Genomic DNA, 14163 nt, shown 5'->3' with positions numbered 1-14163 from the left:
AAAGACACACAAAATATAGAGTACTGCTTGAGTAGCAGTTTTACTGTTAATTTGCATAGTACAACACATTAAGACAGAGATCCTACATGAGGAGTAAGTGCACAGCGACTCCTGTTGTTGATTTAACAACTGACACGCTTGTTTATGGCGTCAGTAATCACCTGAGGCTCTTGTCATGAGCTGCCAAGGCTATGGAATTCTCTTGAATTCACCAACTCCAATCTTATTTAGACAAGGTCATAGTCAAAGTGGGAGTTTTCTCCTCCCTTCAGAGAAAGGTACCTCCTTTGATGGCTCATTCTTCCTGCTGGGATCTCACTCACAGAGTTCTTTCATTTAGGTAACTTTTTTTTTTTTTTTTTGGCCAGAGTGTCTTGGCTTTCCATACCTGAACTACTCTCATGGGCTTTTCAGCTGGATCTGAATGCCTTAAGGGTGGATTCTGAGGCCACAGTGCTGTTTAGGACAACTGCCATTCTATGAGTCTGCTGTGTATCCTGCTTCCCATGTTGGATCCTTCTCTATTTTTAATTCTATCAGTTAGTATTACCAGACACTAGTCTTATTTATGTGATCCCTTTGACTCTTAATCCTATCATTATGATCAAGTATGAACTGAAACTGATCACTTTGATTAGTAAGATGGCATTGGTACATGCCATCTTGATGGGATTGAATTGGAATCCCCTGGCACATTTCTAGATCTACCATTAGGGGTAAGTCCAAGTGAGCATGTGCCAAACTGTACATCTCTTCCCTCTATTATTACCACTCTTATATTTAACCAGGATCACTGTTGTGTATTTATAAAATGGGGGAAATTCTCATATTTTTATGGGGAATAAAAGGAATTATTAACAATAAGAACCCATCATGGAAAATGCTCAACTGGATACCAACTTTTCTTCTTTTGCTATACCATCTGACAAACTACAGAATCTCTTCTTAAATAGAAGTTCACATAACTTGCTTTGTAAAAATTATCTAAAACACAGAGCAAGACTGAATCTAGGTAACACATTTAGCACTGCTGACCAAATACAGTCTAAATAAGGATGAAAACAGAGTTTTGTAAGTTCTCAGCATTGTATCTTAAATGGGAAACCATTATTATCAAATAGAAAGACCTCAAATCAAAGAGCCCTGATATTATTCTGGAGCTACAGCTATCACTTACTAGTGGTGTGACTTTGAAGCAGGTCCATTGCTTCTTTGACTCTTCATTTCTTCACCTGAAAAAAAAAAATGAGGATATTGGACTAGATAACATGATCTTAAATTTAAATTTTTAAATGTGCTGGTTTATTTATTCTGAGTGAAATTTTATCAAAATGCAAAAAAAAAAGTATTAAAAGCAGAGATGCTCTGAACAACAGAAAGAGGAATTCTTTTTTTTTTTTATTTTTATTTTTTGAAAGGCAGAGTGGACAGGGAGAGAGAGAGAGAGACAGAGAGAAAGGTCTTCCTTTTTGCTGTTGGTTCACCCTCCAATGGCCGCCGCGGCTGGTGCACTGTGGCCGGCACACCACGCTGATCTGAAGGCCGGAGCCAGGTGCTTATCCTGGTCTCCCATGGGGTGCAGGGCCGAAGCACTTGGGCCATCCTCCTCTGCACTCCCAGGCCACAGCAGAGAGCTGGCCTGGAAGAGGGGCAACCGAGACAGAATCCGGCGTCCTGACTGGAACTAGAACCCGGTGTGTGCTGGTGCCGCAAGGCAGAGGATTAGCCTATGGAGCTGTGGTGCCAGCCAAGAAAGAGGAATTCTAAGGCCTCTACTTTTTGTTGTCTTGGCTCAAATCAGACTAAATCTTTCTTAAATCTAATCAAGGTTCCATAGAGAAGCATGCAGAATTGGGAGAGCTGATCATTTACTCAAGCATACTAAGAAAGGATATAAAGAAATGCCAAATTATAAGCCAATCTCTATATTCACTGACTATTTCCTAAAGAAAAAGACTAGGTATGGAAATTGTGGTACAGCGGGTTAACTACTGCCTTGGGATGACCTCATGCCCTGTTTGACTACCTGGTTTACGTCCTGGTTATTCTGCTTCCAAGACACCTTCCTCAGAGGCATCTAAGGATGTGCCTCAGAAGCATCAGGTGATAGCTCAAGTAGTTGAGCCTCTCCCAGCTTGTGGGAGACCAGAGGAAGTTCCAGGCTCCAACATTTACCCTGGCCTTAGCTATGGCTGAGGCCGGCATTTAGGGAACAAGCCAGTGAAAAGAGGCTAGGTTGTTTGCTCTCTCTCTCTCCCACTCTCTCTCTCTCTACCCCTTCAACCTTATATATTCTGCCTTTTAAATATTTTAAGTCCTTCATAAAATATAATACATTGAAAAAATGAGAATGATCAGATATTTATGATCTGAGTTTTAAAGAAAATACTGGTTACAAAACTCATGTGGTTGTAACAGGTCTTCACACATTCAGTATTACAAAGCACGTTTCAAGATGGCCACAGTATCATAGAATTTTCATGTGCAAATTCTCACAAGAAGTTAAACCCATGTATTAAAGTTACATAGATCATTTCAATATTATAGCTCTAGAAAATTTGATTTGTCTGTCATTCATCTGTAAAATGCAAATAATATTGACCCCTCTTTCTTTTGAGTTTTCTGAACAATTTCATGATATTCGGCATAAGAAAAAGCTCACACATGTACCTAAGCAATATTAATTTCCTGATTTCCCTCTCCTTTTATATAATTTGATATCTATAGTTCACATTGCTCAGTATTCATAGATGGTAAAGCAATGTTAGCAATTCAACTTTTTAACAGTCTCCTTCACAGTGGTTTTTCACTTTTTAACCTTTTGAAGCTGTTAAAATAAAGTCAAATAATGATACTGCTGTGGCATAAGTGTATGCTTGGATCAATAAATTGTGGTTGTTGGAATAAATTGCAATTAAAGGAGCAGTGCTTGATTGCATGACAGTAGGTAGCCTTTCTGGACCAAATACACTGTAGTATCAGTCTGATTTATAAGCTAATTAGTATGGACTTCACATGCATTTCACTGGGAGCCCATCAGAACATATTGACTCCTGTTCACATCATGAGTGTGCCCTTGACTTTGTCCTGTGTCACTTACTGTTAGCAAGTCCTGTTTCCTTGATTACTTTGTTTATTCAAGATTAGAGTATTCATTTATAATCAAGTAGAATATATAAGAAATTTAACATGTTTAAATAAACAATCCAACAGCTTTAAAATTTTAATTTCCATTAGCCTTTTTATATTTGTATATTTTACCCTAAAATATAAATTAATTCATAAATAGCAAAGGTATCAACACAGAAAAGAAGGATGATAGTGAATCTGTAGCAATAGAAAATATAACTAATTTTTAGGCTAGAAAACATAACAGGTTAGTCATTTCATGATAAATTATTTGAATAATCTGAAAAAGAGCCTAAGTATTGTCCTAAATAAATACATGTCCTTACCTAAATTAAAATTTTATTTTTAATTTTTAGCACCTTCTATTCAGTGTGATATTTTAATGTAATACATCCCAATATATGCCTACATAATTAAATACCAAATGTATATAATAAGTATGCTTTCCTCTAAAATGTATTTATTTGTCTATTTTTTATATATATTTTTTTTATTTGACAGGTAGAGCCATAGACAGTGAGAGAGAGAGACAGAGAAAAAGGTCTTCATTCCGTTGGTCCACTCCCCAAATGGCAGCCACGGCTGGAGCTGCGCTGACCTGAGGCCAGGAGCCAGGTGCTTCTCTCTGGTCTCCCATGTGAGTGCAGGGGCCCAAGCACCTGGGCCATCCTACACTGCCCTCCCGGGCCACAGTAGAGAGCTGGACTGGAAGAGGAGCAACCGGGACCAGAACCCGGCACCCGTATGGGATGCCGGCACTGCAGGTGGAGGATTAACCAAGTGAGCCATGGCGCCGGCCCCATAATTGTCTATTTCTTAATAGAGATTAAAGAAATGTTTACGGAATCAACAAATAAAAATTTCTCAAAAGGGTCAAGATTATTTTAAAAATAAAGATCCTTTCTCAATTAAATTTCCTTGCCTCTGAACCCCTTGAAATTGTCTGTTTTTTAACAAAGCAAAGGCAAATCATACTCACATAAAAAATTCTCTAATGCCAGCCTCCTCTATTCTTGCATATTTATGTCAGACATTTATTTTAGGTGCTATTATAGCACACTCAAGCTTTCCCATTGGACTTACTTTTTTTTTTTTTTTTTTAATCTGACAGGCAGAGTTAGATAGTGAGAGAGAGAGACAGCGACAGAGAGAAAGGTCTTCCTTCCGTTGTTTCACCCCACAAATGGCTGCTAAGGCCGGCGTGTTGCGCCAATCCGAAGCCAGGAGCCAGGTGCTTCCTTCTGGTCTCTGATGTGGGTGCAGCGGCCCAAGCACTTGGGCCATCCTCCACTGCCTTCCTGGGCCACAGCAGAGAGCTAGACTGGAAGAGGAGCAACTGGGACTAGAACCCGGTGCCCATATGGGATGCCAGTGCCGCATAGTTAGCCATGGCACCAGCCCCGTCATTGGACTAACTTTAATGTAACCATGCATTTTTTGTTTAGGAGCCTCATATTCCTTCTTAAGTATCTTAGAAAGAAATATTTATGAAAAATAATGTTAAAAGAAGACTGATTTGTTTTGGACAGATTAATTCAAGTCACTCACCATTGTATGAGATTTAAATCGAGTGTTCAATAAACATCTCTTGGGGATATCCAAAACTAGAAATCAAAACTATTAAAATTTATAAATTTCATAAATCAAAATGTATTTCTTGCAATATCAATCTACATATGGAAATACATTTTCATTATTCTATATGAATCTTTTTTAAAGATTTGTCTGCCTTTTTAAGGCAGAATTATAGAGAGAGACTCAGATAGATTCTCCACCCACTGGTTAACTCCCCGAACAGCCAAAATAGCCAGGGCTGTGCAAGTCCAAAGCCAGGAGCCAGGCATTTCCTCTGGGTCTCTCATGTGGGTTCAGGGGCCCAAGCACTTAGGCCATCCTCAGCTGTTTCCCTAGGAGCATTAACAGGGAGCTGTACTGGAAACAGAGCAGCTGGGACTTGAAAGGGTGCCCATATGAGATACTGGCACACAGATGGTGGCTTAATCCATTGTGCTGCAGCACTGGCCCCTATATTAATCTTTTAAATTGTATTATAAATATAATACATATATATATATATATAAATCTCAAATTTAAGCAATGACATCAAACACAGTATTTCAAAGAATAAAATAGGATCAAGATGCTGATATATGTTTCAAAGTAAAAATTGGTAGAAGTCCATTAGAAGATGAAGTAGAAGCAAAATGTCTTCCTTAACTCTCAGTTAATATCATTCAAATCAAACCTGAGCTGCTTGGAAAGAAAATATATGTCCTTTAGACCTTGATATGCTCAGCATTTAACACAAAACCTGGTCTTTTGTGAAAACTCATTGGATGACTTAAACAATGATTAGATTAAGGTATGAAAGAATAGATCGATCAATTTGGTAGTCCCGGATGTTTTTTTTTGAAAGATTTACTTTATTTATTTGAAAGGCAGAGTTAGAGAGAGAGAGAGACAGAGAGAACTCTTCCATCTGCTGATTCACTGCCCAAATGGCAGCAACAATTGGGGCTGGGCCAGGCTGGAGTCAGGAGTGAGGAGCCATGAGCTTCTTCCAGGTCACTCAAATGGATACAGGGGCCACAGCGCTTGGGCCATCCTCCTCTACTTCCCCAGGTACTCTAGCAGGAAGTTGGATCAGAAGTGAAGCCGCTGGGACTTGAACCAGCACCCATATGGGATGCCAGCGCTGCAGGCAGGGGCTTTAACCCACTGCGCCACAGTGCGGGCTCGGGTCCAGAATGCTTAAGAATTACAAACAAGTGCACAAAATATGGGGAGAAGAAATTAAAGGTGGGAAAAGTATAAAAATGCATGATACAATAATTTAACAAATGAATTAGTATACAAACTTACATATACTGTAGCTTTACATGATTATAATTTTATTCTAAACTGCAAGTGACATTAGAAGTCCAGAAAAATAAAATATATCTGTATAGGTAGGCTATAAAAATTCACAATGGGTACAGCCATTGTAGCACCATGGGTTAAGCTACCTCCTGGGATACTCACATCTCACATCATAGTGCCAAATCAACTCCTGGCTACTCCAGTTCCCATCCACTTCCCTGCTAATACACCTGAGAAGCAACAGATTTCTGCTCAAGCATATCAGTTTCTGTCACCCATATGGGGACCTGGATGGAATTCTCAGCTCCTGTCTTCGGCCTGCTGAGTCACAGCTGCACAACTGTTGCAGCCATTTGGGGAGCAGATGGATCATTTCTCTTTCTCTCTCTCTCTCTTTCTCTTTCTCTCTCTTTCCCCCTACCATTCAAATAAACAAATTTAATAAATCTTTAAAAAGTATTTTTTTAAAATGAAATTAGCCATTATTCTCTTCTAAGTACAATATCATAAGATTTGTGGTGAAGATAATCATTAAGAGTACCTTTACATGCCTGCAAATTTAACTGGTAAGTGTAGAGGACTATGTGTTGCTTATATTTTTGTGTTAAGTTGACTGAAGCCATTACATGGATAAAGACGAACAAGAGGGGGCAGCACTGTGGTACAAGTAGGTTAATCCTCTGCCTGCAGCATTGGTATCCCATATGGATGCTAGCTCTAGTCCCAGCTGCTCCTCTTCAAATCCAGCTCTCTGCTATGGCCTGGGAAAGCAGCAGAAGATGGCCCAGGTCCTTGGGCTTCTGTACCTGCATGGGAGATCTGAAGAAGCTCCTGGCTCCTGGCTTCGGATTGGCCCAGATCCAACCATTGTGGCCATTTGTGGAGTGAACCAGCAGATGGAAACTCTCTCAGTCTGTCTGTCTCTCTCTCCCCTTCTCCCACTGTTTATAACTCTACCTTTCAACTAAATAAATAAAATCTTTTAAAAAAGACAAATAAGTATGGGTCTGGAAGCAAGAGGTAATGTAATTCTGCAGTAATTTTGCAGAATGTGTGATCTTGCATGGGCCTTATGACAACTGCTCAGCTCTGAATGATCTACTTAGCAGTCCATCTGCATGATTATCAATTTGTTTGAAATTGTACAAGAGTTATAGTTTTACATGCTGTATAACTGATTTTATGAGGAATCAAAAATTTAAGAGTGTGTGTGTGTGTGTGTGTAAATAACTTCCAGCTGACCAAATTCTAGACCATGGAGGAAGAGACAATTCCCTTTAGCCTTCTCCATATAAGATATATCCTATGTGAATAGACTATTGATAATCCTATCAGCAATGTATAGAAGATTCCAATTTCTCCACATCCTCACAAATAACTTGTTATTATTATTTTATTATTAATAACCTTAGTGGGTCTGAGGTGGTAATTTATTGTGGTTTTGATATCATTTCTCTGATATTAATGATATGAAAAAAATTTATGCCCTCATTTTGCTTAAGTATATTTCTGCTGGAGAAATGTCTATCCAAATCCTTTCTCCATCTGTATTATATTTTAATGTATTTAAGAAAGAAGCACTATTTGTCCTTGAGGGGATATTATTTAATTAGGTGGTCTCACTTAGAACAAACTTGTATGTCTGTACTATGAGGGCTTGGGCATAAAACAAAAGAGAAAGAATGTGATTTGAATGCCACCAAGTCACACAAATTTTCCCTGCTATGATCGGAGCAATTTCAGCACCTTTTGCTATAAAGTGACTCAGGATTTGGATCTTTTTAAAAAAATAATGAAAAAAAGTCACCTGAGTCACATTAGTGATGTCTGTTAAGACAGGTAGTTGGGTCAAACTAGTTTATGGAGTAATGCCATTTCAAATTAGAAAAGGCCAAGGGAAAATATCGGTTGGGCAATATGGATTAGTATTCATACTATGAACATTGGATATACATGGTACAGTGTTTGTTCCTTCCCACATCATCAGATTATATCATAAGGAAGATGCAACCTAGAAACCTCATCAGCTTTTAGAATTTCCAGGAATTAATCAGCAAAGAATTCCCTGTACAGTCAAAACAAAGTTATATAAACCAAGAACAAACACAGCAAGTGCATTTGTCTTGGAAATAGGCATTCTAAACAATCCTGTCACTTAAATACTGCTTTTATTTTAAATGATGTACTTTGGAGTGGTGTATTTAATTCTTCTAGTTCAAGGGAGTAGGAGAAGGAGAAGGAATGATGGAGTGAGGACGAGAGGGAGGGTAGGTTGGGAAGTATCACTATGTTTCTAAATCTGCATATATGACATATATGACATTTGTATACCTTAAATAAAATTTTAAGGAATAAAAATTAAAAACACATCTTTAGGTCCCAATTTATTTTTTAGTAGTACAGCATTATTGTGTAAAGTTAAAAAAAAATAGTATTCTCTTTTAGTTCCTACAATAATCTATTTATATACATTGTGTCATTCACATTACAAAATGAAAATATTGTCTTTATTTCTGTTTTTTTTTTTTTTTACTTTATGAAACTGAGATGCCAAATAATAAGTAGTTAGCCAAGAAGAGAGTGCTGGATAGTAGTCAAATGGAACATCTGACAACAATGCCTACATTATATCACACTCTATAAAAGGACAACAAAAACTTCTTTTCAATCTCTCAAAGCACTTACTGGGATTCAGTTCACCTAGCAGGGTAGATGTTTGATACAGAAGTTAAGATGCTGTCGGAGCACCCACATCCTATGTAAGAGTGCTTCCATTTGAGTTGCTGCTGCTGCTCCGAATATCAATTTCCTACTGATGCATCCCCTGGGAGGTAGCAGATAATGGCTCAAGTAGTCAGGACTTTGGCCCCTAAATGGGAGACCTAGATTAAATACCTGGTTACTGGGCATTGGACACTGAACCAGGGAGTTAAAGGTCTCTCTGAGTCTCAAATAAAATACGTAAATAAGGAGCTGGCACTGTGGCACAATGGGTGAGACTACTGCCTGCAGTGCCAGCATCCCATATGGGCACCAGTTAAAGTTCTGGCTGTGCTAGTTCCAATCCATCTCCCTGCTAATGGCTTGGGAAAAGCAGAGGAAGATGGCCTAAGTGCTTGTGACCCTGCATCCACACAGGAGACCTGAAAGAAGCTCCTGGCCTCAGTCAGGCCCAGTCCTGGCTGTTGTAGCCATTTCAGGAGTGAACCAGGAGATTGAAGATCTCTCTCTGTCTCTCCCCTCCTCTCTCTATAACTTTGCCTTTCAAATGAATTCAATGAATTTTGTAAATAAATAAATTTTAAAATTCATGTATACATTCATTCAAACATTCACTCATTAGACTAGTAATTACTGTGCATTTAGGATGAGCTCATTACATTCTAAATGTGGTGGGATACAATGATGACTAATGACAAAACATGGCCTCATGGAGTTTATAGGCTACCAGGAGAAATAATTCCTTGGAGTTATGAAATGGTGACCATTCGAATGAAAATAAAGTGCAATTAGCCATTACAATATCAGAAAAGAGATGGTTATAGTCATGAAAAAAGTAGGCAAGAATAAGTTCAAAATATGTGACATCTTAACTGAGGAACATAAAATTAGGTTTACTAGGTCAGCTTCAAAAGGAGAAGTTAGAAAAATCCCTTTATAATTATGAGGTGCTAAAGAATTACCAAAAAGAGGCAATAAGATTAAAATGACAGTTGTGACAAATGTGTTGAAAAATATTCCTATCAAACTCAGATGTCAATTATTTTGAATCATCTGCATTATTGCATTATCTAAATTAATGTTGCGGTCTCTCTATGTGAATACTGAGTTGACTATGGAACATGATTAAAATCAATTAATCATGTCTTTTCCTGGCTCTCTGCAGTGTCTGCCACATGGTCCACAATGACCAATCTATTTCTTTCAGTGCATAATTACACTTTGATGGAGATTAAGATTCACATATAAACCCTCAATACAGGAAGGAGAATGGATTTGTTCAAACAAAACCTCTTATTTACCACTAAGAAAATATCTTGTGTTGTGTATCTGATTACAGCCTGTTAAATGTTAGATTCAGTCTAAGGTAAAACTGTTAGCCTTTAACATTGAACAGGCTGAGATAAAAAAATCATAATTTAATGAGAAATAATACTTGGCAATCACCTGCTAGTATTGCCCAGATTTTAAAGTCCAACTTCCCTGTGATATACAGGACTCCTAAAATCTTGTTTTACATTTTAACATGAAAAATTACCTAGCCTTTTCTATCTGTTTATCTTAAGCTTTTTGAGAAATGAAACTTTGGGCACCCAGGAGAATGCAATAAGGCACAGAAGATAGTAGTCATACTTATTTCCCAGAAGGTTCTTTGATAGTGAAAGTAGATGGGTCACAAATGAAGACATGCATAGGTAAGTCAATAACCCTAGTTAAGAAAATGTGGCTTACAATAAAGAGACTGAGTTTCGAGTCCACATTAGATATACATGTAAGTTAATTTTAGAGGCACTGATAGGAAAACCCATTTCATCGAGCTTCATTTTGAGAACAGCATATGGTGGAAAGAAGATCAAATAAGATGGACTCTTATTTCATCTACTGTGGTCTCTGATTGTATTTCTAAGGCAAGCCAATTTTACCTCATTAACCATTGGCAACAAATCAATTTTTACCTCATTTAAAAAAAATTAACTGAGTTGTATTTACTGAATTTGTAATAAAACATTGTACTAAAATCAAAATACACAAAATTACTTTATCTTGTTTTACTATCAATAAACTACTATGATTATACAAACAGTCCTGCTGATCTGAGTTCTTGTTTAATAGCTGGAAGTACTTGACCCAGTATTAATGCATCACATCAACTAGGCAGATTCTTGTATGCAATACTTTGTTTTCACCATTCCAATTCCTATTCTTACTTCATTTTCTCTACCATAGTTTATTTGACTACGGCTGAATTAACATGATTTATAGCTATTCAAGTAAAATTTTATATCACCTCTGTAGAAGAGCAGTTGAGGTACTGCATATAAAGCAGATAATTGTCTTATCTGTAAGGTTAGAGTAATGAAATATGAACCAAAGTAGTAATAACTATACTTGTGTGAGTGTGTTTATTTATAATTTCAAGAGCATATGGAATTGAATATATTGCTTGCTCAGGCCTTTTTAGGTGTTAAATACAAAACTTTTTCACAATCTATTAGGATTCGATTACTCAATAAGCTGTCATATTTGTATTACTCTATTCATTATAATATTTAATATGCATCTGATTGACACGGTTAGTATAGGTTTTATGCAACTGCATATAATCCATTTTGTGCCAGATTTTATGTAAAGAAATCTATATTAACATTCATTTCTCTACTTCTCTGGTATAATATCTATAGAAGTGACCCTTAAATGCTGCATTACATGTAAGTGGTTTTGTGGCATAAAAATAACTAACTTGTAATCATGAGCCCAGCCCTCTGAAAATTTACAATCTATAAAGGTTTTATATTGAGGTAAGTTATACATGGTGATTTTCCTTAAACAAGACCCTTAAAGTTACCAAAAAATTCAATTTTTAAACAAATTATTAGCCAGGTTACCAGAAATCCAAATATTTATCTTTAAAGTAATGATTTCTAATATGCTCAGCTGTATTCTAACTTTGTATTTTAAATTCATTCCCTTAAATCAAGATTTTAGAGGTAAAATTGTGGTCATGTAAAATAGTCTTAATGTCACTGTAATGTTGGCACAAAGAACATAGCCTCTACGAAAAACTTGTACAATGGTCCTGTTGTAATAATGCAGCCTAAAGCTTTTCATTTTCTAAGCATTTGATTGCCCCAAAGCTTGTTTACTCTATTTTCTAACAGCACTTTCCAGCCATCAATATTAATTGAATACTTGGTTTGCATCATTATCAAAATAAGCGCTATTTTCATTACAACATCTTCTATCTTCAGCAATACAAGGATTTCTTTCAACACTCATACTAACCTCTGTATGGAAAATAAAGGATTTAAGGTTCAAGGGAGGATGAGAAAAGACTTTGAAAGGAAGCATTCTAAAGATAGTAATATACAACGTGTTAAATAATAAAAATATAGAGATTCGCAAAAATGTTATGCTCCTTAAAAATAAAGACTATTCTTTACCACTCAGAAAATGAAAGCCAGGTCTTTAAAATGAATGTAAAGTTTGTGACAACCCTTTGCTAAAATACAATTTAAACTCATTTCATTACCTTTAAACTCATGTCCAAAATGGAAATTTAAATTTTTTATTGGAAAATATGAGTTGGTAAATTTGTGTCTATATTAAATCGGAAAGTTCCCACCAAAGCATAACCAGTTAACTAGTACAATTAAATGAATTACTAGAAATCTCCCAAGGTACTCACCCCAAGGGATGAACTGAGTAATTTATTTACTTATTATGAAATAGTAAATGACATAAAGATGTAAACAAGCACCAGTGTAGCAGGAAAGTTGTGATGCCAGCAACCCATTTTGGTACCAGTTTGTGTCCCAGTTGCTCATTTATGATCCAACTCCCTGACAAAGGGCTGAGAAAAGCAGACAAAGATGGCCTAAGTGTTTGGGCACCTGCCAACCACAGGGGAGGAGACCCAGATGTCCTTTCCATAACCTTTATGATTGAAATCTCTTGATTTCTGGTATTGACAAATGTAAAAAAGACAGCCACATTTGATTTCTACTTTGTCTTAGGATTTGTCCCTAGGGATATTCTCTAAGTTCTCTCTCAACTATGCTTGTATAAGAATCTTTTTTGTATTGTAGTCAGCAATTGTTTTGTATTCAGTTCTATCTGTCATATTACTAGAAGGGATCCTACGAGGTCACTGATGAAAAATGAGTCTAGAGTTAGAGTGATATTATGTCTTCTTTTCTTTTGTCACTTCCATCTCCATGTCATTTTGACTATGGAGTGGGAAATACATCAAATTTTTCTAGCAACCGGAAGTGAAGGTGGGAGAAGGGTGTGAGCTTCTATGTCTATAACCTTCCATGTCTATAACATGTCATAGTTTGGGATATGCTTACGGTACCTTTCTCTGACTTTAGTATGCACCCAACTGTCACTTGACAGAAATGCACTAAAATTAATTTTACATTTTATTCCCTATATAGTTACTTTCTCTCTCTCTCTTTTTTTTTTTTTTTTTTTTTGACAGGCAGAGTGGACAGTGAGAGACAGACAGAGAGAAAGGTCTTCCTTTTGCCGTTGGTTCACCCTCCAATGGCCGCCGCGGTAGGTGCGCTGCCGCCGGTGCACCGCGCTGATCCAATGGCAGGAGCCAGGTGCTTCTCCTGGTCTCCCATGCGGGTGCAGGGCCCAACCACTTGGGCCATCCTCTACTGCGCTCCCTGGCCACAGCAGAGAGCTGGCCTGGAAGAGAGGCAACCGGGACAGGATCAGTGCCCCGACCGGGACTAGAACCCAGTGTGCCGGCCCCGCAAGGCGGAGGATTAGCCTAGTGAGCCGCGGCGCCGGCCAGTTACTTTCTCATACATGGCTTATGAATATATTCTTTCTCTTAGATAAAAAATTCATAAAATAAGTATCTTAGAATAATATATAATTACACTCATGTCTATTATGGTAAAATTTAGTTTGACAAAAGAGCTGAGACCTTTTGGTACTACAAAACTTTGGGGCCAATGCTGTGGAGCTGAGAGAAATGCTGCTGCCTGTGACCCTGGCATCCCTTTTGGGCATGACACCAATTTGTGTCACTGCTGCTCCACTTCTGTTCCAGCTCCCTGTTAATGGCATGAGAAAAGCAGCAAAAGAGGGACCAAGTGTTTGAGCCACTACCAACCATGTGGGAGAGGACCCAGATGCAGCTCCTGGCTCCTGGCTTTGGGCAGGTCCAGGGATGACCATTGTGGCCATCTCAAGAGTGAACCAGCAGTAGATCTATTTGTCTTTCACTCTCTCTCTCAACTCTGGCTTTCCAAATAAATAAATAAATGAGTAAATCTTTTTTTAAAAGATACTACAAAATTTCCATTTCTATTTTGATAGTTTTTAATCCCAGAATTATTTAAAAACTTAGGAAAATTTATGAAAATCAGTATCTTGATATTTTCCATGAAATTTAGTTCCTTGGGATGCTAGCAAACAAGAAAAATCCAAAATGTCTTT

The 14163-nt window shown here is 37.5% G+C and overlaps 1 long non-coding RNA gene across 1 annotated transcript in view; it reads right to left on the bottom strand.

Annotated features, from left to right (window-relative positions):
* The window catches only part of LOC133771294 (uncharacterized), a 323043-nt gene that overhangs the window by 24400 nt on the left and 284480 nt on the right, over window positions 1–14163 (bottom strand). The window contains exon 2 of the long non-coding RNA XR_009867558.1: window positions 1178–1232. This is a non-coding gene — a long non-coding RNA (uncharacterized LOC133771294). The remainder of the gene's footprint in view (window positions 1–1177; window positions 1233–14163) is intronic.

This window comes from Lepus europaeus, chromosome 12 (genome assembly GCF_033115175.1).
Source record: "Lepus europaeus isolate LE1 chromosome 12, mLepTim1.pri, whole genome shotgun sequence".
In the NCBI taxonomy this organism is placed as follows: Eukaryota; Metazoa; Chordata; class Mammalia; order Lagomorpha; family Leporidae; genus Lepus; species Lepus europaeus.
Note: the sequence above shows the minus strand (reverse complement) of the source record. Positions and strands in the feature narration are given on the sequence as shown.